This window comes from Narcine bancroftii, chromosome 6 (assembly GCF_036971445.1).
Source record: "Narcine bancroftii isolate sNarBan1 chromosome 6, sNarBan1.hap1, whole genome shotgun sequence".
In the NCBI taxonomy this organism is placed as follows: Eukaryota; Metazoa; Chordata; class Chondrichthyes; order Torpediniformes; family Narcinidae; genus Narcine; species Narcine bancroftii.
The window spans coordinates 60,842,569-60,867,688 of NC_091474.1; the positions used below are offsets into that span (position 1 = coordinate 60,842,569).

General features: G+C 42.7%; 1 protein-coding gene across 10 annotated transcripts in view; it reads left to right on the top strand.

Annotated features, from left to right (window-relative positions):
- The window catches only part of sipa1l2 (signal induced proliferation associated 1 like 2), a 664,341-nt gene that overhangs the window by 185,364 nt on the left and 453,857 nt on the right, over nt 1-25,120 (top strand). For 8 of the 10 annotated variants that reach the window (XM_069885039.1, XM_069885037.1, XM_069885038.1 and 5 more), the window contains one exon: nt 13,981-14,077. The gene's annotated coding sequence lies outside the window, so the exon portion shown is untranslated. Of the gene's footprint in view, nt 1-13,980; nt 14,091-21,981; nt 22,034-25,120 lie in introns of all 10 variants that reach the window. The other 2 variants (XM_069885040.1, XM_069885041.1) reach the window with 2 other exon arrangements.

Sequence of the window (25,120 nt, forward strand, 5' to 3'; positions counted from 1 at the left end):
CAATCTTAAACCATGCCCTCTAGTTGAATCTCCCCCACTCTTAATTGAAAAAGCCTATCCACATTTACTATCTGTCCCTTTTAAAATCTTAAACACCTCTATCAAGTCCCCCCTCAATCTTCTACGCTCCAGAGAAAAAAGCCCTAGTCTGCACAACCTTTCCCTGTAACTCAAACCTTGAAATCCTGTCAACATTCTCGTGAACCTTCTCTGTACTCTCTCTATTTTGTTTATCTTTCTTATAATTTGGTGACCAAAACTGTACAGAGTACTCCAAATTTGGCCTCACCAATGCCTTGTACAATTTCACCATAACCTCCCTACTCTTGAATTCAATACTCCAATTTAATGAAGGCCAACATTCCAAATGCCTTCTTCACCACACCATCTACCTGAGTATCAGCCTTGAGGGTACTATTTACCATCACTCCTAAATCCCTTTGTTGCTCTGCACATATCAATAGCCTACCATTTAATGCATATGACCTATTTAGATTTGCCTTTCCAAAATGTAACACTTCACACTTATCTGTATTAAATTCCATCAGCCATTTCTCAGCCCACACCTCCAGCCTTCCTAAATCACCTTTTAATTTACGGTAATCTTCCTCATTGTCCACAACACCACCAATCTTTGTATCATCCACAAACTTGTTTATCCAATTCTCCACCCCTACTTCCAGATCGTTAATATATATCACAAACAATAGTGGACCCAGGACTAATCCCTGAGGAACTCCACTAGTCACCGGCCTCCAATTGGACAAACAATTTTCTACCACTACTCTCTGACACCTCCCATCCAACCATTGCTGAATCCATTTCACTACCTCCTTATTTATATCTAATGCCTCCACCTTTTTTCCTAACCTCCTGTGGGGAACTTTGTCAAAAGCTTTACTAAAGTCTAAATAGCCAACATCCACAGCTTTCCCTTCATCAACCTTTTTTGTAACCCCCTCGAAAAACTCAATCAGGTTTGTCAAGCATGATCTACCCCTGACAAAAACATGCTGATTACTCCCTATCAATCCCTGTACCTCCAAATATTTGTAAATACCATCCCTCAGAACACTTTCCATCAACTTACCCACCACAGACGTCAGACTCACGAGCCTATAATTCCCAGGTTTACATTTGGACCCTTTCTTAAACAGCGGAACCACATGCGCCACCCTCCAATCCTTTGGCACTACCCCCGTGACCAGTGACATCCTAAATATCTCTGTTAATGGCCCCACTATATGTCCACAAGCCTCCCTGAGTGTCCTTGGGAATATTTTGTCTGGTCCCGGAGATTTATCCACCTTTATCTTTTTCAACACAGCCATCACTACCTCCTTGGTTATTCTTATATGCTTCATGACCTCCCCACTATTTTTCTTTACTTCAACTAGTTCAATATTTTTTTCCCTAGTGAATACTGAGGCAAAGAAATCATTCAAAATTTCCCCCATTTCCTCTAACTTCTCATTCAGCCTACCTTCGCTATCTACAAGGGGTCCAATTTTATCCCTCACTAATCTTTTACTCCCTCACAGTAAGTTGGCAGAACTCCCCAACCCAAATGAACCAAACTGCTGCAGTATATTCTAAAATATTTGTGCATCATTTGTTTTTCACTCAGTAATTCCACAATATTTCCAAAAGGAAGACCCACCATTAAGCTGGCTTTGATCATTTACGCTGAAACGAGCAAATCTGGCATTTTTCTGGGTCAGTGTGTCTTTTTACACAGTAAGCTGGCATTCCACGAGCAAAAGAGGCGAGACGTGTAACTCAACAGTGTCGATGTCTAGTGTCACATATAACATACTGTATTTGACGGCATGTTAGACCCACTTGTTTTTCCCAAAAATATTCCCCCTGATTTGTATACGAGATTAAAATTAAGCTGATAATGATGAGTAACACTGACAGTAACACTCTCCCCACACTGGTCATTGTTGTGTTGAGAAAGTGTTAGGTTCGTGAGAGACGAGACTGGACACAAGGGTTTACTATCAATCGTTACTGTAATTAAGAACACACAATCAATAGAAGACCATGGGAAAACAACTCACACAAATTATAAAAATTGTGGGGGGGGGGGTGGAGCACACAATTTATAAAAGAACATGGGGGAAAAAACGCGTACAATTTAATAAAACACATGTCCACTATGTATAAAAGAGCGTGGTAAAATCTACTACAAGTATTGATCTTTCCACTCACATACCTCACTAATTACCATGATCTATTGCTGGGGGCTCGTGGCAGGCTATCATGGTGCAGAGGGGGAGCAGGGCAGTGGGCTTCAGACTGTTCAAACTGAGGACAAACCCACAGACCAGCTTGCTCGCAGCACAAGATGACTAGAGGACCTGGGGACAGTTGAGAGCATGGCGTTGGGATCCATGTGGGGGCTGGTCTTTTATCACCATGCCACTCCCTAACACTAATCTCTTCTCCCTTAATATCTGGTCTGTCAGTGACTGTCTTGAATACATTCAGTAGCTGAACATTCACACCCTCCTTCTGTAGAGTTCCAGATTCTTTATCTTATTCATGAATGATCAAGCCCTATTTTGAAAGACCTTCTATCATTCAAACCCCCCTTCTGTCCTGTCAAAACCATGAATTATTTATTTATGAATTAAATCCTCTCTCATTCTCCTCTTTGCAATACATCAGTGCTTCACCCACCTTATGAAACAGTGAGTCTAGTAGAAGATGTATCACTATTTCACCACCAGATAATTTCCTCTCCAGCTCCAGCCATTTCATCTACAGCTCATTTCAGACTTCTGTATTTTTAGGGGCATGCATAGACATCAGAGATGGGCTAAACCCCAAGTGCCTGCCTTGTGAACTAGCTGTTAGCCAGATTGACTCTGCCTTTTACTTTTGCTGTATAATTGCAGCTCCTTCTAGCAGACCTAGTGTCAAATCAGTGATATATTTGGATTGATACCTTGCCAGGTTGGTGCTGGATCCAGCCATACTCTGTGATTACCTTCACACCTCTCCATGAGCAGCCCACAGCAACAGAGAGCAAACATCGGGCTATCGGGAGAGAGCCGGACAGCGGTATTATTAAGAAAAAGATTTTTCTCGTTGTCCTACTTGCATGTTTTGTCCAAGTTTTAAATGCTTACCCATAAATACACTAAAAAAAATTATGGTTCACATACACATCCTTACCTGAATTGGTCTCAGAATGGCAGAAGTGCCTTTTACACAACCAGTATTCCGGGACTGTTACTAGGTTTGCTGCCAGGAAAAAGCTGGGACTGGAATGCCCCCCCCACCCCCCCATTCCATTTCGGAGCATTTTTAGACAGCAGGCATTCTACTAAAAAGGAGCAAATGTCCCAGAACGAAAGGGTTGTGTAAAAAGCAATGGATTCATAAAATAACAGCATGTTCAGAGTATGTGATTATTTTGTTTCAGATGCCATCATCTGCTGCAAAGGATGCCTCTTTTGTCTTCAAATATCCTGGTTTATTTATTTTGAAAAGTTGATTTTATCATCTTTTCATCACTCTTTGTAAATGGAATAACAATCTCCTCAGCTTTTATTGTGTAAAAATAAAAATTCTGTATCACTTTTCATTAGCAAATTAATATCTTGATAGATAAAGGTAAGACTTGCAGGTCATTATAGCAGAAATCCATTCTTTAACAAAATCAAAAGATTTGTATGTTGTGACTCAGTTCCATTAAATTTAGGGAAGTTATTATAAAGTGATCCTGAGGTAAACAAGATGTTTGCAGATGCTGGAGAACTGGAACAATACACAAAAGTGCTAGAGGAATCTATTTACAGTTCTTAGTGATTTAGTGCTTTCATATGCCAGTAAACAAGGAAATGTGGCTTTCTATTCTATCAGTTAAATGTTTCGTAAATGTGGCAAATACTGTATTTTGGCGTAGGAGGGTGGCAGAGTTGGCATAGCGTTTAGCACAACACCTTTACAGCACCAGCGATCGGGGCCAGTGTTCGAATCCTGCGCTGTTTGTAAGGAGTTGGTATGTTCTCCCCATTCCTGCATGGGTTTTCCCCAGGGGCTCCAGTTTCCTCCCTCTATTCAAAACATACCAGGGTGGAGGTTAATTTGGTGTAAATTGAGCGGCACGGACTTGATGGCCGAAATGGCCTGTTACAGAGCTGTATGTCAAAAATTACATTTAAATTTAAAGTACACAAAAAAATGTGCTCCAGCAGATCCATGGAAATCAATAGGGAGTCGATGTTTTGGGCCAGATCTCTTCATCAGGAATACCAAATGTCAGCAGACTCCCGAAAAAGAAAGTGGGCATGGGAGGGGCAAAGGTGAGGAGCATCAGCTTGCAGGTGATTAGTGAATGCCAGTGGGAGATGGAAGAAAGGAATGAAGACTTGGATAGGGAGAAAGGGCAGAGGAATTTAAGGGAAAGGGGTAGGAGCTGGAAAAAGGAAGGGTTGGGTGACAGGCAGATGAAAGAGGAATTAGAAGCATGAGGAAAAGCAAGATGGGAGAGGAGAAAAAAGAAAACGGGGTGGGTAAACAAAATTTGGAGGTCGTCAATTGATGCTGTCTGGTGAAGACTGCCAAGTCAGAATATAAAGCATTGTTCCTCCAATTCATGTGTCATTTCAACCTGGCAGCACACGAGGCCAAGGACAGACATGTCTGTGTCACTGGGGTGTGGAATTGAAGTGCTGATGCGATGGAATAACACTGGTCTCTGGGAGATCCTTGCTGTTTCCGCAATGCTTTCTGAAATGCTTTCCCCTAGTCTGTGTCCAGTCTCCCCGATGACGAGGATTCTGTACCAGGAGAACCAGATACAACAAATGACCACAACAGATTCACAAGTGAAATGTTGCTTCACTTGGAAAGACTGTTTTGGTCTGGAATGGTGATGAGGGAAGGAGTGTAAAGACAAGGGTAGCATTTCTCATGGTGATAGGGGGTAAGTACTTGGATGGGGGGGTAATAGTGGGAAGGGATGAAGGAGTGAATTCTACAGAAAGCATAGAGGGGAAAATCTGTCTGGTGGTGGGATCCTGTTGTGGGTGGTGGAAATTGTGAATGATATGTTGGATGCTGAGGCCAGTGGGGTGGTAGGTGAGGGCAAGGGGAATCCTGTTCTTGTTGCATCTTGGGGTCGGGGGGGGTGGGGGCAGATGTGCGGGAGATGGTGGAGATGCGGGTGAGGGCTGAATTGATGGCAGTAGAGGGGAAACCATGTCAACTGAAGAAAGAAGACATCTCTGGTGTCTTGGAATGGAAAGCCTCCTCTTGGGAGTAGATGCAGTGGAGATGGAGAAACTGAGAAAAAGGAATTGCATCCTTGAAGGTGACTGGGTGGCAAGAGGTGTGGTTGAGGTAACTGGAAAATTTATAATGCCAACTGCATCTACTTCACTAGTCCACTCACCTGTTCTAATCTTATACCCTGTGTACCACAGAAGGTGATCCTGTCTGCTCTTATGAATAGATACAAGTTGCCATGATGCCAGTCAAAGAATACCATAAACCATTCCGGCTCTCCATCCCATAGGATGATGATAGTTCCTTTCAGCCAGTTTGTTGGGTTTGACATGAGGGTGTGTGTGTGTGTGTGTGTGTGTGTGTGTGTGTGTGTGTGTGTGTGTGTGTGTGTGTGTGTGTGTGTGTGTGTGTGTGTGAATGAATGGATTTGGGTGAGAAGGGGTTGCACAGGTCCCTTCCTGGATCCAATGGCATGGTGAGGTCCAAGATAGCCGGGGGGAAGTTCTATTGTGGAGAATGGCCAGACCAACTTTGATGCAAGAGATGCCATTTCCACGCTTCAAGGCACGCATTTACTAGATGGCCGTTGACCCTACAAGAGGGTTTGTCTGCCCTTTGACAGGTGTGTCTAAACACTCTTCACACCAGGCAAGTCTGGTGGGGGAGCCAGTTTAGTCACCAACCGCCTGACCAAGCGACAGTTAGTTATATGCTGCCAGTTGCACTCCGACGAGTGACCTGACAGACTATAAACAATCATTAAGTATTAGAATCTGGTGTAGGCCATCAACTGATGATACTTCCAGCCTCAATCACATTGCCACACTAACCCTTTTCTCCTGATTCCTTCAACATCCAAATACAAGTTCACATTCATTATCATCGGACTGTACATATACAACCAGACAAAACAGCATTTCTCTGGATCTTCTCTCTCTCTCTTTTCTCTTTGGCTTGGCTTCGCGGACGAAGATTTATGGAGGGGAATGTCCACGTCTGCTGCAGGCTCGTTGATGACTGACAAGTCCAATGTGGGACAGGCAGGCACGGTTGCAGCGGTTGCAAGGGAAAATTGGTTGGTTGGGGTTGAATGTTGGGTTTTTCCTCCTTTGTCTTTTGTCAGTGAGGTGGGCTCTGCGGTCTTCTTCAAAGGAGGTTGCTGCCCGCCAAACTGTGAGGTGCCAAGATGCACGGTTGGAGGCGATATCAGCCCACTGGCAGTGGTCAATGTGGCAGGCACCAAGAGATTTCTTTAAACAGTGCTTGTACCTCTTCTCTGGTACACCTCTGTCTCGGTGGCCAGTGGAGAGCTCACCATATAACACGATCTTGGGAAGGCGATGGTCCTCCATTCTGGAGACGTGACCCACCAGGCGCAGTTGGGTCTTCAGCAGCGTGGATTCGATGCTTGCGGACTCTGGATCATAGTGTATACATATACACACATGATATATTTTTCACACAGCACGTAATAATCACATACAAATATAGTAATAAAATGTAAAATAAATACATATAAATGTTCTGAAATAATTTACTCAATTGTATTAACAAGAAACCCAAGGTTACAGGATATCATTCATCTATCTCATAGCCTGCGGCAAGAAATTATTAGGCAGTCCTGATTTTGAAGCTCCTGTCCCTCCTTGATGGAAGAAGGTTAAAGATTCTGTGTGGTGAACGGCAGACGTCCTCAAATATTCTTTGGGCCCTTTTTATGCCTTACTCCTGGCGAATGTCATCAGTAGAGAAAAGGGGGACCCTAATGATCTCAGCCATTTTAATAATCCGCTGTATTGACATCCAGTCTGACTTCAGGAAGGGAAAACCAGAAGAGCACAATCTAGTGATTATTATAGGATCAGAAGAGGAGAAGGTGAGCAAATTTAAGTTCTTGGGAGTCACTCTCTTAGAGGATCTTTCCTGGACCAAACACACTAGTGGCTTCATGAAGAAAGCACATCAGTGCCTCTACTTCCTCAGGAGTTTGTGAATGTTTGATGTGACATTGGAAACCCTGGCAAATTTCTATAGATATTGATAGCAGTCTTACCCTCTGTAATGGTATGGATTGTATATGCTAATTGGCTCGGGCTGGCCCACCCCCTGATGACACTCTTACCTGGTCTCCTCCCCTGGGACCCAGGCCATAAAGATCGGGCCACCTTTCCCTTCCCTGCACTTCCCTAGTTTGGATCTGGGCCAACTCAAGTCTTCTGTGCAATAAAGCCTATCGTTCCCATTAGTCTTTGTCCTTGTAATTATTGGAGCAACTGATAGTGCCCAACACACTCTTCAACCTTCCCAGGAACTATAGGCACTGCTGCACCTTCCTGACTAACAAGGAGATGTGGTAGATCCAAATAGGCCATCCATTATACGCACCCCAAGGAACTGTGTGCCCTCAACTCTCTACCATGGAGGGTGGTGCGTGGATCACCTTCATCCTCCTGAAATCCACAATCATCTCCTTTATCTTTTCCATTTTGAGACTTGTGGTTTTTTTTATTGCACCATTTCATGAGCCTCCCAACAAAGGCTGACTCATCATTATAACAGATGAGGCCAATTACTGTTGAATCATTCGTAAAAATGATTCTGTTTGAACTGAATCTGGCAGTGAAGTCGTGAGTCAGCAGTATGAACAGTACCGGGCTGAGCCCACCTCCCTGCGGTGCACCATGTGCATAGTGTGATGGGGCCTGAGATTTTGCTGCCAGTCCAGGCTGAATGTGGTCCTTCAGTCAAAAAGTCAGGTACAGATGGGACAGTTTATCTACCAGCTTCTGAAGTATGATCTTGTTGAGCACTGAGCTGAAGTCAGTAAACAAGAGTGGGTCAGGAAGGAGTGGAGGTTCAACACTATAGCGTTATCCGTGGACCAGTTTGGACATAGACTTTGCTAGAAGGTGTGATTTGATGCTTTCCATTACCAGTCGCTCAAAGGACTTCATGATTGCAGAGGCTAGTTCCACTTTGGGTGGTAGACATTTTGTTCAGTTACTTTTGATTTCTTGGGCACCGGGATGATGGTGGCTGTCTTGAATGCTGGGCCCTCCGTTAGCTGGGCTGCACATTCTTTCAGTATGTAACCAGGTATGTTGTCTGATCCTGCTGCTTTGCACGGGTTCTCTTGGTTAGGATCTACTTCACCTCAGCTGTGGCTATGAGGGCTGGGCTGCCAGTTCTTCAGGAGCAAGCAGGGGTTTACTTGGTATCACAATGTGTTTCTTTAATCGAACAGTGCAGAGAAGGTATTTTCCATGTCAGGAAGGGAGGCATTGTTGTCACCCACACTCAGTGTTAACTTGTAGTCATTTATGGTTTGAAAAACCTATGACACACACCTCATGTTGCCGGTGTCACACAGATGTCTGTGGATTTTCTGCATGCCCCCACTTTGCCTTCCTAATAGTATGGGAGAGCAAGAATGAGAAGTTCCTTCTGAGTACTAATAGCTTCCATTCTCTAATCATTCAAAAATATTCTGCATTTCTACTTTTTGGTTACGTTGATGCCTGTTTTCTGCAACACATTCCATCTGCCATATGCTTTCAACTTTATTTTGCCTGTGCATATCCTCCTGAAGCCTCAATGCATCATCCCTCATGAACTTATTGCCACCCAGTTTTGTACCATCACCCAAAGTGTATATTTGGCTCCCTCATCCAAATCATTAATGTAGGTGTCAATCAGCCATAAGTCACAACCTCCCAGTCAGAAATTGACCCATTTAATCCCACTTTCTTTTCTCTCTCAGCCCTGCCTGATTGTTATCCAGCAAATGATATTAATGATAAATTGATTGCTCAGTTAATATTCAGGTTTTTTTGTGGGAATTTGTTGTTAATAATGTACCATAATGATGGCACTTCAAACCTGAATTTAAGATAAACAGCTTTGGTGCCTTCTGAAAGGAGCAATTACAGATCTGTGCATCATCTTTAACTTTTTTTCTTTGGTAAATTAGAGGTAACAGATGGCATGTGCTAAACATTTTTGACAGTGATATCTAATTGGATGAAGGAGAAATCACCAACCATCACTCCACTAAATTCAATGGAACATAAAATGTGTCTTAGGGCCAGTTGGTCAAAATAACCTGATTCCATGGTGCACATTTAGTGCTTTTCCATTTATAGAAATTGTTTTCTAACCCCCCTCCAAAGTTCTTCATTTTACCATCTACCTTTACAGAATCATGAATAAATTTTTGGTTCATTATGTTGACAAATCATCTTTTCATCCCAGGCATTTCAAGGCAAGAAACAGGATAGTGTTTTAACAGCATTGGAAATATCATAATTGTAAATTTCATGGCAACTTGACATTTGAAGTACAACAGTTCTGTAAAACAACAGATTGAATGCTTGCTGAAAAAAGAACCCCACAGTGCAAACTGGTTTGTTTCAAATGACAAGGTGGCAATGTTTAAAAATGCTGTTAAATGACACAATGTTAAAGTGAGATGTGGTTTGTTTATCCCTGTCAGAAAATTTAAAACAATCAGAATGCACAGTACTCCAGTTTAATAAAGAATTGCACTTGCATTTTCACTGTTACAAAGAGGTTTGTTTCTTTATGCAATCAATGCAATCATGTTTGACATTGTAGAAATTTGGTATGTGTGGTGGTTGCACCATTTGACAATGATCCTCATTTTGGCATATGCCTCTGAGGTGGCTTTGCTCTCAAAAGTCATTTTGATGCATCATTGTATACTTCACACACAGTAAAATGCCCCGTGGACAGCATTAAATATGCAGTTGGCTTCACCTCATGACATATATACAGTATCACATGAAATTGCTTAGTCTTTATCTGCACTTTCCTGTTTTCTCAGACCTGGCAACAGCTTATTTTGAATTGATGAGACCAATTTGGTGTGTGAAAAATGGTGCTTATTCTTATAACAGCTTCTTAAACAAGACATTTTTTTTGGCCTGTTCATCTGTACAAAGGAATGTATCACGAAATGACAGGATCTGAGTTCTCTTACAAAATATTCTTGTCACAAAGGCAAACTGCAAAGCTATTACTGGTTTAAAGCTCCAGAAAAATTGTCTGCATCCACCTGGTAGTATTATAATACATTTCATAACCTGTCTGATAAGTAAATTGGATTGTACCAGATCTCTGCTCTATTAACTGTTACAATGGGTGTTGAAATTTGTTTTTAAAAATATTTTAAAAATATCCCAGTACACTGGTACTACAAAGAATTGTGCTCATAAAAGAATGCTGGTAATGGTGGTGGAAATGTGTATTAATAGAAGAAATAGCTGCATAGATGCAGAATAAAGTTCTCTCTATCCGTTCATTGCAGTATTACTTCAGAAGAAGCATTTTCTCCAGGTTTGTCCCATTTCACACACCTCACTCCAAGGCATTCATCTGATCAGATCTGGAGGAGCTGAATTGGGAACAATTTTAGCTGTAGGTCCAGGCTTACAACAAATGTGAATGAGTTGGCCCATCTCATCTGAGGTGGAACCCTTGTAACCAGGGTAAATGGAATTCCATCCAGTCAGTCTGGGCTAAATTTTACCTTTGTTGTAGAGATTATTCCTCATCTTCCAGTTTCCAAAATATGTGGAGGTTCACATTGAACTTGTAGACTTTAACTAAGATAAGGAGCTAGAAGTTGTTATTTTTTTAAATCAACAGCATCAAATATGCAATATAGTAATGTATTCCACTTTTGAAATGTAACTTAATTGGTCCCAATGAACAAAATTGGGAAGTAAAGTGCAATGCACTGCTATTTTGTACATTTCTCTTCTTCACTATGGGATCTGAAAGCTTTTTTATAGGTGGAGCACAGGATGCTTGATGCGGTGGGCAAGTTGATAACTTGGGAGAAAGTGCACATTTTTGGCCATTTATTTCATTGTGCTTCCAAAAAACTGACTCAAAATAAGCTATCAACTATTCAAGATGGAGATGAGGAGACATTTCTTCACCTTAAGGGTATTGGATCTTTGGAATTCCCTATCCAGGAGGGCTATGGGGACTCAGGTGCTCGGTATATTCAGTAAAGGATGAAGGAAAGTGACATTAAAATAAAAATTAGCAATGATTATATTAAATTGGGTGGGGAACAGGTCGGCATGGGGGAACCAAATGGCATGCTTCTGTTATTTTTATTCATACCTGACTGGAGTTTCTTAGCACTATCAATTTTGATCAGTGCTTCATCAAGGGGGTTTTATGAGTTGGAAAAGATGCTGCACATTTCAAGGTGGCTTTAAGATCATCAGTCTGGCTATCTGGTAATCTTTTACCATGAAGGTTTAAATTGAGTATCATCTCAGGAATCTGGTATCAGGCATACAAATAACATTACCAGTCCCATCGCTGGGACTGTTTGCCATGGTAAGATCATTGATGCTGGTTTGCTTATCTTGCAAGTCGATTTGGTGTATTTAAGCACATACATTTTTTTACATAAATTGTAATTCTAAAATGAACATGAGGAAAAGGATCACTTGGGTGATAAGTAAATTGGATTGCCAATTTTCATGGAATTTGTCTTGGTCTTCAAATAATCTTCTTCATTTAGCCAAAAGGTGCGCTAGAGCCGAGAAGGACGTTGTTGATTTTAACAATGTCAGCCTTTTTTCAGAGATGACCTCCAACATGAAGGAAGTGGGCCTTATTTACAAAAGTTTTCTGTTGTGATAGAATCCTCAGTAGAGGATTTTTGTTTTGCAGATGTTAAGTATTAGGCACGTTTTCTCTTGGTACTTCCGTAAATGAGTTGATGATGAATTGAGGTTCATTCTCTGGACATGCATGTATGCAAGTGTTGTCAATGTACAGCAGCACAATGGCTGAAGTAGAGGTGACCTGGGATTTGAAGGAAAATGTACGTTTTGAACTATCGACAGAAGGAAAACATCTAGGTGATAGACTGCACAGAAAATTGGAAATAATTGTGCTTCATGTTGATTTTTTAAAAAAGAACTATACTAAGTAGTGTTTATTCAATACAACAAACATTTCAAGATCTTTCCCAGAATTGCTAACAAATTTAAATTTAATCCAAGGCCATAATGAGATATTTGTGCAAATAACCAAACCTTGATCAACGAAAGTTTAAAAAGTTGTTTTAAAAGTGGTAGAACTATTTATGGAAAATGTATATAGGAAAATCTGCGAAGGTCATTTAGAAATAGAAAGCATGGGGCCTTTGCAGGGCCTAATTTTCAGATTTCAGATTTTGGCTTCTTGGGCCAAATCTGCCATGTAATATATTCATGGGTGATCTGATTTTAACTTCAACTCAGAATTCCCACAGGTTCCTGGTAATCGTTTAACTCCCAGTTGTTAAGTTCCAGTCAAACTAAACAATTAGCAAAACAATATTGGTACATTTTTTGATCCCAAGATGAGGTCTACATATTAATCTGTGCTATGACATTACATACAACCCTCAGATTCTTTTTCCTGTGGGCAAGACAGAATTACCACTTATTTGTAGTGCCAAAAAAAAAACTTGTACACAATTTAGACATGTAAAGAAATGTTGACAACTGTGCGATACAAAGGAGAGGGAAAAAAACCAATGAAGTGCAAAGTAAGAGTTCTTAAATGAGTCCATGATTGAGTTTATCGTTGAGGAGTCTGATGATGGGGGCGGGTGGTAGCAGCTGTTCCTGAAGCATGAACCTGGTGGTTTGTTACTTACGTATCAGTGACAAAATTGTTGGATCGTTGAGATATTAGAGGGATAGAGAATATGGGAATGAGGAAAGCTATGAAGTGATTTGAAAATAGTGTGAAAATTTTAAATTAATACCAGTTAGGTGGGTACATAAGAAAGTGAGGTGTGAAGGGGAAATTGTGCAAGTTAGAACTAGGGCAGCAGATTTTGAATGGCCCAATGTTTATGGTGGTGCAATGAGGGAGGCTGGTGAAAGGTTTATGGAATAACAAAATCTGAAGTTACTATTTTGATATATGCAGACATGCTGAGGCAAGTCAGAAACACATAAACTTGGAGTGTTTGCACAGATAAATATGTATTCCTCATCTTGGATCAAAAAATGTACCAAAATTGTATTGCTAATTTCTTAGTTTGACAGGTATTTAACACCTGGGAGTTAAAGGATTACCAGGAATCTTGTGGGAATTCTCAGTTGAAGTTAAATTCAGATCACCTATGAATGTATTACATGGCAGATTTGGCCCAAAAAGCCACGTGAAACACAAAAGTCTACAGGCACTGTGATTTTAGTAAAAACACGCCGAAATGCGGAGGAACTCAGGAGGTCTTTTCAGCGTCTATAGTGGACAAAGGTATATTGCTGTTGTTTCAGGCCTGAGCCCCTCTTCAAGGAATAAGCAGAATATGCCAGAAGCAGAAAGTCTCAGAATTTAAACAATGGGACAGGAGTCAATGCAGTGCAGATACCCGAGATCCTGGTGGGGGCCCATTGCTTGAATTCTGAGACTTTCTGAAATTTCTGACTTATTCTTTGAATGAAAGCTCAGGCCTGAAATGTTGGCAATATATCTTTGTCTCCTATGGATGCCGAAAAGACCAGCTGAGTTCCTCCAGTTTTTTGGTCCAAGAAGCCATGTGACCATGTGCTGTTTGTCATTTCTTAGTCTGTATGCATGCTCATCAGTGTAATTTAGCCATTCTATATTTAGGAGCCATACTTAAAATTGGCTTTTTAAAATATGTGCTGTTAAGCTTAATATTATAATATGCTTCTGTTACTTTGATTATAGCGCAAGACAGAAAAGTGCCAGAGAAACTCAGCAGGTCACACAGCATCTAGAGGAAATAAAGGATAATCAACAGTTTGGGCCTGAGGCCTTCATCGAGGTATGAGCAAAAGGTAGGAGGCACCTGAGTAGAAAGGTGGGGGGAGGAGATGAGAGGAAGAGGCAAGGGGTAAGTCCAGGCTAACAGGTCATAGATGGGAGGATAGAAAAGAAAAAGGCTAAGAAGTGGTGAGGAGGAAGCTCTCTAAATGGAGAGGGTAGATGATACCAGTTTGGTAGGTCAGGACCACATGGAAACAATTGGGATTGAGAATTATGGATAGGAGGTAGAGCTGGGCAGTAATAATGAGGCTAGAGGCTGTAGAAAGGAGATGACTCATAGTGATGGTACGTGAGATAGTGGCTTGATATTTCTTGTTGGGTCCTGTTGAAGAGCTAAATAAGAGGAGGTGTCTGAGAGTTGGTGTCTGGCCTCAGTAGGTAGAGGTCAGTGCGCTAGATCACAACCACACCACCCTTGACTGTGTGTTTGATAATGAGGTTGGGATTGTTGTGAAGAGAGTGGAAGGCAGTACATTCTGAGGGGTGAGGTTGAAATAAGTGATGGGAGTGACGAAGTCGAGTCGTTTGGTGTCTCAGTGGCAGTTGGAAATAAAAAGATCCAAAACTAGTAAATGACCAAATGAGGTGTCCAAGAGGAGAAGAAGGCTTAAAGCAGGAGAAAGGGCCTTAAGTGAGGTTGGGGGGGGGGGGGGGGAGGAAATCCTGGTTGAAGAAGTAGGCACAGAAATGGAGAAGATAGAAGAGGAGTTTGAGATTGTAGCGTGAGTGGAACTTATTGAGGTGTGGGTGAAGGATGAAAGTGAGGCCTCTAGTGAGGACAGAGCATTTAGTCTCCTAGAGGTGAAGGTCGAAGGGGATACTAAAGACCCGGCATGGTTTATAGAGGAGGTTGGTGAGATGGATGGTTTTGGGAAGAAGAGGTGGGCTGATCAGCTGGGAAAGTGGAGGTTTGGGGACTTCAAAGGGGGAAAGTGGAGGGTTGGGTCTCAGAAAGTGGAAGTGGAGGATTGGGTGAGTTGGAGAGATGAGAAGGTCAGTGGGATAAAGTGTTGTGGGGGGGGGGGGGGTGCTCAAAAAAGTAGGAACAGAAATTTAGTGCAGTGTGACTTTTGTTTATGATGTCTTTTTTCATGGTAATTGATTGTATATCTTGATAATTTAGAAAATAAAGTAATAAATATGTTTTGTAAAGGGGACATTTAGGGCTAAAATAAAAGTTTCTGCAACATCCCAAGTGTAACTAACAAACTGCATAATATGATCTGTTGTTATCCATGTCTTCACAGATTACTGTGTAAATCTTTTTTTTTAGACGTACAGCACAGTTAAAGGCCATTTCAGCTCACAACTCTGTGCTGGCCAATTTACATCCAATTAACCTACAATCCCAGATCGTTTTGTATGGTGAGAGTAAACTGGAGCCCCGGGGAAAACCCACTCAGATATGGGGAGAATGTACAAACTCCTTACAGACAGCATGGGATTTGAACCCTATTCCCGACTGTTAGTGCTGTAACAATGTGGCTCTAACTGCTACGCTAACCATGCTGCCCAAAAAATTAAAGTATGACACAATTGATAATTGTATTTTTTCTGCCAAACTTTAATGTTATGAAAGAGAAGCAAACGTTTATTTTTGGCAGTATTTTTAATCTGGAAAATGGTGAGGCTCCATCCTGCTGCAACAAGATGCATCATGTTGTGTCATTTCTTTCTCCCTTCCTCATCAGACCCTTTTTCGATGTTTTGGAGGCAAGTTTGAAAGCAGTTCCTTACCTGTCTGAAACTGGTAGTTTTCTGCTGTGATTAGTGCACTGGACGGGGGATTCAAAATGTGACACGAGCTTTCTCTCCTCCAACCAAAACAGAGGCATTAACAAAAGGAAATGTCCATTTATCTTTCAGCTCAACTTTAAAAGCAACAGGGATAAGATGAAAATTAAGCACTGGGGTGGGGGGCGGGGGGGGGGGAGTCTGACTTTGGCAGGTACAGGTCAAATAATTAAGATTCTCATTGAAGTTTTTTTGTTTTATTCCATATTTTAACCACCAGCTCCTCCACCTACTCACAGACCATGGGAGTACAGATCACAGGGTTGTCACTTCCAGCATTATGGAAAGCTAGCGACAGATGTATCTGATTTTTTTTCTCTCTCTCTACTGTCCCTGTTGTGCTTTAAGCCAATATGAGCTTCCATTATTCAACACAAGGAGGCTTCAGGAAATTTCTTCTTGCCCCTCTTCAATGTGTCCTTTCCTTCCTCTTCTCCCCTTTTGAGATGCTGTTGCACTCTCATGGTGATTGGCTGTTCTGTGGCACATCCTACACAGCCAGTTGAGAATGAGCAGAGTGTGGCGTGATCAATGACCACTTGCAGACATGAAGCAAGAGTCGAAGGTTTTATTGATCAGAAGACCCAGATATGCCTCTACATGCTACTGGCTCACGTTCATGGCAGATATGAGGGAACACACTAGGACTCTCAGCCTTTATTAGAGATCTTTTGGAGAGGGGTTACAGGTACAGAAGGCAGGCCAGCCTGCCCAGCCCAGTGATGACATGCATGAATATGCCCGAAGTACAGTGTTCTACCACATTCTACCACACTCCTTATTTGAATGAAGTCCAGTGGGGTGATGCGGGGCAATGTCCATTGGCACAGGTCTTGCAGTTCAAAGGTTCACCCTCTCCGGTAGATTTATTTGGCGCTGAGATCTCTGAAGTACTGCTGGCTGTATTGTTGGATCCAGTGAAATGGTGGCTTGTTCGCTTGGCTGGGTGTTGGAGGGCTGAACAGTGTCTGTGTGTACCGGATCCGTAGGGAATGTGGATTCTGTTTGTAACAGTGGGAGGGGGAGACACTCAGGGGGCCATGATGGAGGTGGGATCACTACTTTGTTTATCAGAGTGATCCCTGGGGCCAACTGGCTGTTCCCTGAGAGAATTGGGTGCAACTCCCATGCTGGGGCCCCTGCTGGCGCCAGGTCCCAGATGGACACTGTATTGTCCCATCCATCCAGGTACCTTAACAGTGCATGCAGGGGGCGCGCTTCCTTGACTAGTGGGTCTGCCTTTGGGTTCTAATGTACTTCTGGAAAAGCACTGGCCCCGGGGTCGTCAGCCAGGCCAGCAGCGTGGTTCTCGAAGCCGACCTCCTAAGGAAGGAGAACAATTTTTCTTCAGCCAGGCCAGCAGCGTGGTTCTCGAAGCCGACCTCCTAGGGAAGGAGAACAATTTTTCTTGGGGTGTTGCATCAGTTGCTGTGCAAAGTAGGGATCTGGTGGCATACAGCGCTTCAGGAAGGACCTCTTGCCATTGGGATATGGGATCCCTTTCGACTTGAGGGCCAAAAGGACTCCCTTCCAGATCGTACCATTCTCCCTCTCCACCTCCCCGTTCCCGCGGGGTTTGTAGCTCATAGCTATGCCCCTGGAAAGGAAATATTGCTGCAACTCTTCACTCATGAAGGCGGATCCCTGGTCACTAAGAACGGAGCTGTGGTATCTGAACAGAGTGAATACTGTGCTGAATGCTTTAATGACCTTGGATGTGGTCATGTCAGGGCAGGGGATAGCGAATGGGAAATGTGAGTACTTGTCCACGATGCTCAGGAAGTAGATGTTCCGATTCGTGGATAGGAGCTGTCCCTTGAAGTTAATGCTGAAATGTTCGAAAGGGCAAGTGGCCTTGATATGTTGGGCTCTCTGGTCTGTAAAATTGCAGCTTCCATTCCTCACGGTTTGGGGAATTGCAAGTCAGCTCACTGACTTTCTCCACTGATTATGGGTGGTTGTGGGCCCTCGCAAAATGGTAGAGCCTTGTGACCCTGGGGTGGCAGAGGCTATTGTGGAGGGCCTAGAGGCAATCAAATTGCACCCTGGCATAGGTTCCCCTGGACAGAGCATATGGTAATTCATTGAGCTTGCCTGGCTGGTACAAGATCTCATAATTGTCGGTGGGCAGCTCAATTCTCCACCTCGTTATCTTGTCATTTTTGATTTTGCCCCACTGTTTATTATTAAACATAAAAGCGATTGCTCTCTGGCCCATCAACAGGGTGAATGGTCTGCCGGCCAAGTAGTGCCTCCTGTGATGCATGACCTCTACTATAGCTTGTGCCTCCTTCTGAGAGGCAGAATGCCTGCGTTCGGGGCCTTGGAGGGTGCGGGAAAAAATGTGACTGGCCTGCCTGCTTGCTTCAGTGCAGCTGACAGATCGAAGTTGGAGGCATCGCTCTCCACTTGGAACTGGACGGATTCATCAATGATGTGCTTCCCCACCTTGGCAATCTCGTCCTTGATGCCTTTGAAAGCCTTACAGATCTCTGCCGACAGAGGAATGGTGGTGGTTTTCACCAGGGGTTGGGCCTTGTCTGCATAGTTGGGGATCATTTGGGCCTAATATGAGAAAAGCTTCAGGCACCTTTTTAAAGCCTTGGGTTTCTATGGCAGACGTAACTCCGGAAGGGGCTGCATGTGCTCTGGGTTGGGGGAAATGACACCATGCTTCATCACATACCCCAGAATTGCCAGCAGCTTGCACTTTTTCTTATTATATGTGAAATTGAGGGACTTTGCGGTGGCAGGAACCTCTGCAGGTTCTCGTTGTGTTCCTTCTGGATATGGCCACAGATGGTGACATTGACCAGATGTGGATATGTAGCCTTTAGTTAATTGTCATCCACCATACGGTCCAGTTCTCTTTGAAACATTGACACCCCATTCGTGAGGCTGAATGGGACTTGGAGGAAATGGTAGAGTTGGCCATAGGCCTCAAATGCCGTGTACAACTGGTCTTTTGGGCGAATCGGGATTTGGTGGTACGCTGATTTGTGGTCTATGATTGAGAAGACCCTATACTTGGCAATCTCATTTACAATATCAGCTATGCAGGGCAAAGGGTAGGCGTCCAATAAGGTGAACGGTTGATAGTCTGACTGTAGTTTATCACCATACAGTACTTCTCCTCACTCTTCACAACTACTTACGCCCTCCAGGGACTGTTACACGGTTCTATTATGCCCTCCTCCAGGTGCCGCTCCACTTCTGTCTTGAGGAATTCCCTATTCCCGGAGCTGTATCTCCTGCTCTTAGTGGCACAGGTTTGCAATCTGGGGTGAGGTTTTGGAACATTGGAGGCAGAGGTACCCAGAGGGAGGCCAGGCCACAGGTTATTACTGACAGTGAGGGGGTGGTGAGGGCCGTCAAACTGCATCAGCACACCATTAAGCTGGCACTGGAAATCCAGCCCCAATATGATGGCTGCGCAGGGGTGGGGCATCACCAGCAGTTTGAAGTTCTTGTATTTGGTGCCCTCCACGGTTAGGGTCATGATGCATCTCCCGCGGATTTGCACTTGGCTGGGGACATGGTCAGGGAATAATGTTCAGCCGTGCCCAGGTGTATGAAGCTTTCATGCTTCCCATGTCGAACAGGCAACAGTGGACTGTTTACCTTAATGTCCATCATTGATCATCCCAGGTGGTGTGGTCTACTCTGGTCCAGCACAGTGGAAGCCAATGTTAGCTCACTCTCTGAGTTGCTGCTGCCATGTCGCTGGGTGGGAGTTCATAAAGATGGCCACCCCCGTGGATCACACGCGGTGAAGTCCAGAAGTGAAGCTATTTGGACGTCCCTCCGTGTTGTCATGCCTTTGGCCCGGAAGTTCGGTTTTCAGCAACTAAAAATGACGATGGAAGTGGGTTGGCCCAAGATGGCGATGAACGTGGCACTGCTATGGAGGGGCTTAGAATGACATACTCTGGCATGGTATCCTTTCTTCTGGCAGTTTGAGCAGGTCGCGCTACGTGCTGGACAGTACTTTGAGGATGTTGGCTTTGGCTGCAATGGTTGCACCTCGTGTGCTTGCCGGTGGCAGCGACAGTCAGTGGCACCGAGTCCCAAGATGGCACCACCTACATTCCCCTCCTGGTGGCCGCATGGCCTGCTGAGTCGGTCTCCACGTTCTTTTGAGCAGTTTCCATTGCTCGGACCACCTGCACCACTTCCTGTAGGGACCGATTACTTTCTCCAGGAGTCGTTCTTGTATTTTATGGGAGCGGAATCCAGCTACTAGCCTGTCATGGATGAGCTCTTCCTGATAGTTTGCCACAATCACGTCCCAGCGCCCACTCACTCGGACCCTGGTGCCGGGATCCAAGCTGGAAGCGTGCATGCATCATGTTCCTTGGGCTCCGTACTGCTGACGGAGTAGGGCCATTGCATCTTCATATCCAGTGCAGTCGTGAATTAATTGGTATGCTCGGTGGCCCACCACTGTGAAGAGCAGGTTGTACCGATCACCATCGGCAGTGTTTTTTGTGGTGCCTCAGGTAGGCTTTCAAACGGTGTAGCCACATATCAAACTTTACAGAGGCCTCTGGATCCTTTGGATCAATCTCCAGCTTCTCCCGTCAGATTGGCTTGTCCATGGCACTTTAAAATTTCTGATCAATAAATTGTGGTGCATGAGCACTCGCAGACACGAAGCAAGCGTCAAAGGGTTTATTAATCAGAAAACCCAGACACGCTTCGACATGCTGCTGGCTCATGTCCAAGGCAGGTATGAGGGAGGAGACGAGGGCTCACAGCCTTTATTCAGGGATCTTATGAGGAGGAACTACCCAGCCCAGTGAGGACATGCCCGCAGTACCATGTTCCACCACATAAAGCCAAAATATCTTGTGAGCTAGTTAATGCAAATATGGCCCTGCCCTGGAAATCTTTAATGATGTCATTTAGCAGGTGGAATGGATAACTCTTATAAAGGCTGTTCAATTTTACACAATCAACCCACACATTGCTTCCAGCAGTGATATGATCAAATCAATAGGGCAAGTTGCTCCTGAGCAGGCTGGAGACTTTAGTACATTAAATTTTAAAATTTAAATATTTACTTTTAACATACAATACGGTAAGAGGCCATTTCAGCCCCAAGTCCGTGCTGCCCAATTTACATCAAATTAACCTACACCTGTGGCATGTCTTGAACAGTGGGAGGAAACCAGAGCCCCTGGGGAAAACCCACCCAGACACAGGGAGAATTTATCTTTATAGGCAGCACGGGATTTGAACCCCCGTCCCGATCGCAGGTGCTGTAAAGGTGTTGCGCTAACCACTACACCAATCATACCTCCCTTTGTAATGAACACTGAAACAGTTGCACTTACAAGTCATCTCATGGTTTTGCTTTTCGTTCTCATGTTTGTTACTGCTTATTTGGCAACACTGCTACTGGCTTAATGGTCTAATATTACATATGCATTATCTGTATGCGTGTTATGTCTGGTTGTGAGTTTGTATATTTTGCACCAAGGACTGGAGAATGCTGTTTTGTCGGGTTGTACTTATATAATCAGATGACAATAAATTTGACTTAATAAGATTCCAAATCTACCAGAAAAACAGGTTGTCAAGAGCATCATGAGCTTCATAAAAACTAATTACCATTTAAATTGATAATGAATTGATGAACATTTTGAATAAATTGTTAGTATTTGTATGTGGGGAAAAGCAAAATTTTTTTAAAAAGATGAGAATGTTGAGTTTGAAAAGAGTTAGGGAGTAGTGCCAGGGTGGGTTTGGAACAAGACATGCTCCAAGTGGAAAATGAAACGGTAGGCATAGTTAGGGCCCATTCCAATCCAGGTCTCGACCCAAAATGTCTCACAAATATTGCTTAATCCTCAGAGTTCCTCCACCACTTATTGTTTTGCTCCAGATTCCAGCATTTGCAGTCTCTTGTGTGTCCAAAAGTAAATTCAAGAAAGAGCTTAGGATTCAGCATAATTTAACGTAATCAAAATTAATGAAGAAGGTAATGGCTCTGACAGGACCTGGTATGTTGAAAGAGGTAGATGCGTGACAATAATCTGTCATAGTTCACATTGGGAATCATTCGTAAGATTAGAAAATTTATAATTTTATTCTTTAAAAATGCAGGAAGAAAGAAAACTCAATACGGCTAACATCAGGATGTTCTGAAGTGCTAAAGGTATAATTAAACACTTAAAGTTTCAGCTGATTGTTTAGAAAGAACTTTTGTAAAAAGTAAGTCATGTCTGACTGAACCTTTTTGAAAAACCCTCTGAAGGGGATAGAAGCTGAAAAGACAAATGGTGGCACTGGTGTGGACCCAGGGAGAGTGGGAAGCAGAGCTGCAGTGCTCTTCTGTGGGGTCCTACGGCCAGTGGCTCAGTACAGGCTTTAAACAACCGTGGGGTCTGGGCCCAAGTTTGGCAGTGGCCTTGAGGGTTTGCAGACTCTGGGGGAGCAATGGACTGTTACAGGACACCAGGAAGGGAGAGAACACATAGGATGCCATAGGTCCCCTGCGGTTAGTAAGGATTACTTAAGGTGGTATGTGTGTTGAAGGAAAAAGGTTGAGAACTGGTGGGTTATACCAGCAAAAACATGCTGACCAAACAAGCCCATTTGTCTGTGTTCATCATGTGATTCCATATTAGCATTGCATTCTCTGGAATACAGACGATTTAATTGAAACATTTGAAATACGGTAGGGAACTCATCAGGTAAGTAAGAGAAAAAAAAATTCTGTTGATATGGTAGTGTTTTAGGATGGTGATATGGGGTTGAGTATTTGAAATGCAGTCTGAAGATTAAGCCAGGTCTTTTTGAAATGGTAGTTGTTTCAAACTCATTTCTGCAAATGGTAATTGATGAACAATCATGAAAATAATGCAACAAACTCCTGTCGTCATGATGTGCTCTATTGATAGAAACATTGATAATGGACATTGATAATGGTGCCCAACACTGTGGGTCCAGACTGTCATTCCAAATCATTCCAGGGGTCATTCAAGTGAAGTGTGTTCTGTTTGCATAGTTTAATACTGAGGTTTTTCACGTGAAGATACATATTCTGGACTCTATTAATCTAGTTTTTGTTCTGGTTGTTACCAAACAATAGGTTGCCAATAATATAGGGAATTATAATGGGGTTATATTTGAAAATTTGCTTGAAGTCATTAAAATTATGACTGGTCTCATCAGACTGAGATGTCACTGTCTCAAAAGATGGGGTTGGCTATTTTGGAAGAATTTCTGGTGAACCTTTGGAATAATCTACTCAGAAGGCAGTGGAGGTTTGGTATTGATTTTATTAAGAAGAGATTAATTCTATAATTATTCAGAAATAATGGCATATGTGATTGGTGCAAGAAAATAATTTTGGTGAATTGGGGAGTAGATTTGAAAGGACTGATGGAATTTTCTTGCTTCCAATTTTTATTTGCTTACATCATTTTTAGCTTTTTTCACTTCTAGAGTCTGGATAATAATCTGCTGATATTCAAAGAACTCAATATTAATCTACAAGATACATAGTTCAGAAATTAGAATAAACATTAAAGCAAAACAGGTCTTCCACCCACTAATTTGTTTTGACAGCAGCACACAAACTGCTGGAGGAACTGAGTGGGCCAGGTAGTGTCCATGGAAGCAAGTGGAGGCTAAATCATTGCGTATATTTAGAACATAGCACAGAACAGGCCATTTAGCCCTCGATGTTGTGCCAACCCATATATTCCTTAAAACAAATAACCGTTCTTACCCTGTAACCCTCTAATTTTCTTCCATCCATGCACCTGCCTAGGACTCTCTTAAATGTCCCTAATGTTTCAGCCTCCCCAACCATCCCTGGCAAAACATTCCAAGCACTCACAACTCTCTGTATTAAAAAAAAATTTACCCCTGGTGTCTCCCCTAAACTTTCCTCCTTTCACTTTGTACATATGTCCTCTAATGTTTGCTATTCCTATCCTGGAAAAAAGCATCTCATAATCTTGTAATCTTTGAGAGAAAGTTGATAGGTTCTTGGTTAGTAAAGGTGTCAAAGGAGAAGGCAGTACAAAGGGGTTGGAGAGGAAAAATACATCAGCCATGATACAAATGGCCTAATTCTGCTCTTACTTATGGTCTTATGTTCCCTGACCTATTGAGTTCCTCCAGCATTTAGTCCATTGCTCCAATTTCCAACATCATTCTTGCTTTTCTCTTGTTAAAATCCCAAAGGACTCAAAAACTAGCAGTGTGACACATTATGCTCTATATATGTTTTAAAGGAGATAAACTGTGGCAGGATTTTTAGTGTAGGTTTTAGTGCAAACACTTCAAAACAGATCTCATTTAAAATGCCAAATCTTTTAGTGCAAACACTTCAAAACAGATCTCATTTAAAATGCCAAATCTTTGAGGAATGCCTATAAGGACTTTACAAGTAAGTGTTAATTGGACATGGTGTGGAGTAATGGATTATTGTTTTGGAAAGCAATAGATGAACGAACTCAGAAGAGTAGTAGGTCTGGTACTGCAGTCTGAGAGCAGTTTGCTGTTCTAAGAGGGTCATGTGGTTCTCTCAGAGAGAGAGAGAATTTAGTTCTAGAGTTTTATAGTTCAACAGTGGCAGCTGGAACTGGGACATGACAAGCTGGAAAGCTTGTGGAAAAACCCTATTTTGAAGATGGGTTGCAAGTTCTTAGTTCAGTCTGGTCAAAGCCCTTGTGGTTCATACAAGAGGAGAGGACTGCTGAAAATGTTTTACTTGAAATAAGGCTATGTTGACCTGAAAGAAAGAGGTTATCATCTGGAAAACATTAATGGGGAAAGTTTCTTCGGCAGGACACTGAAGTGGCTGATCGGAAGGGATCAGTTGTGAGTGTCCAACAAGCAACAAATCACACTCTGAAAACCGACAAGAATCTTCCTGAGTGGTAACCATTTACCTTTCAATCACCAGAGCCTGGTGAAATTCATAAATGTTAAATTCTGTACACAATATAAGAATTGCCTGATACCAGTGCACTTGGAGGAATGAGAAGTGAGATTTGACTGTGAATCAAAGAACTTTTCTGAACTTACTCTCACATTACACATGTATGCATGCTTAGAATTAGAAAGGGATTAAGTTAATAATAGATAACTTAAAGTTTGATTCTGTTTTCATGTTTAAAAATAATTAAAAGTAAGTTTTGTTTAAGTAACTATTTGTCTGGGTAAATTTCTATTGCTGCTGGGTTTTGGGGTCCTCTGGGCTCATAACTTTAGCAATAGAAATTCGCAA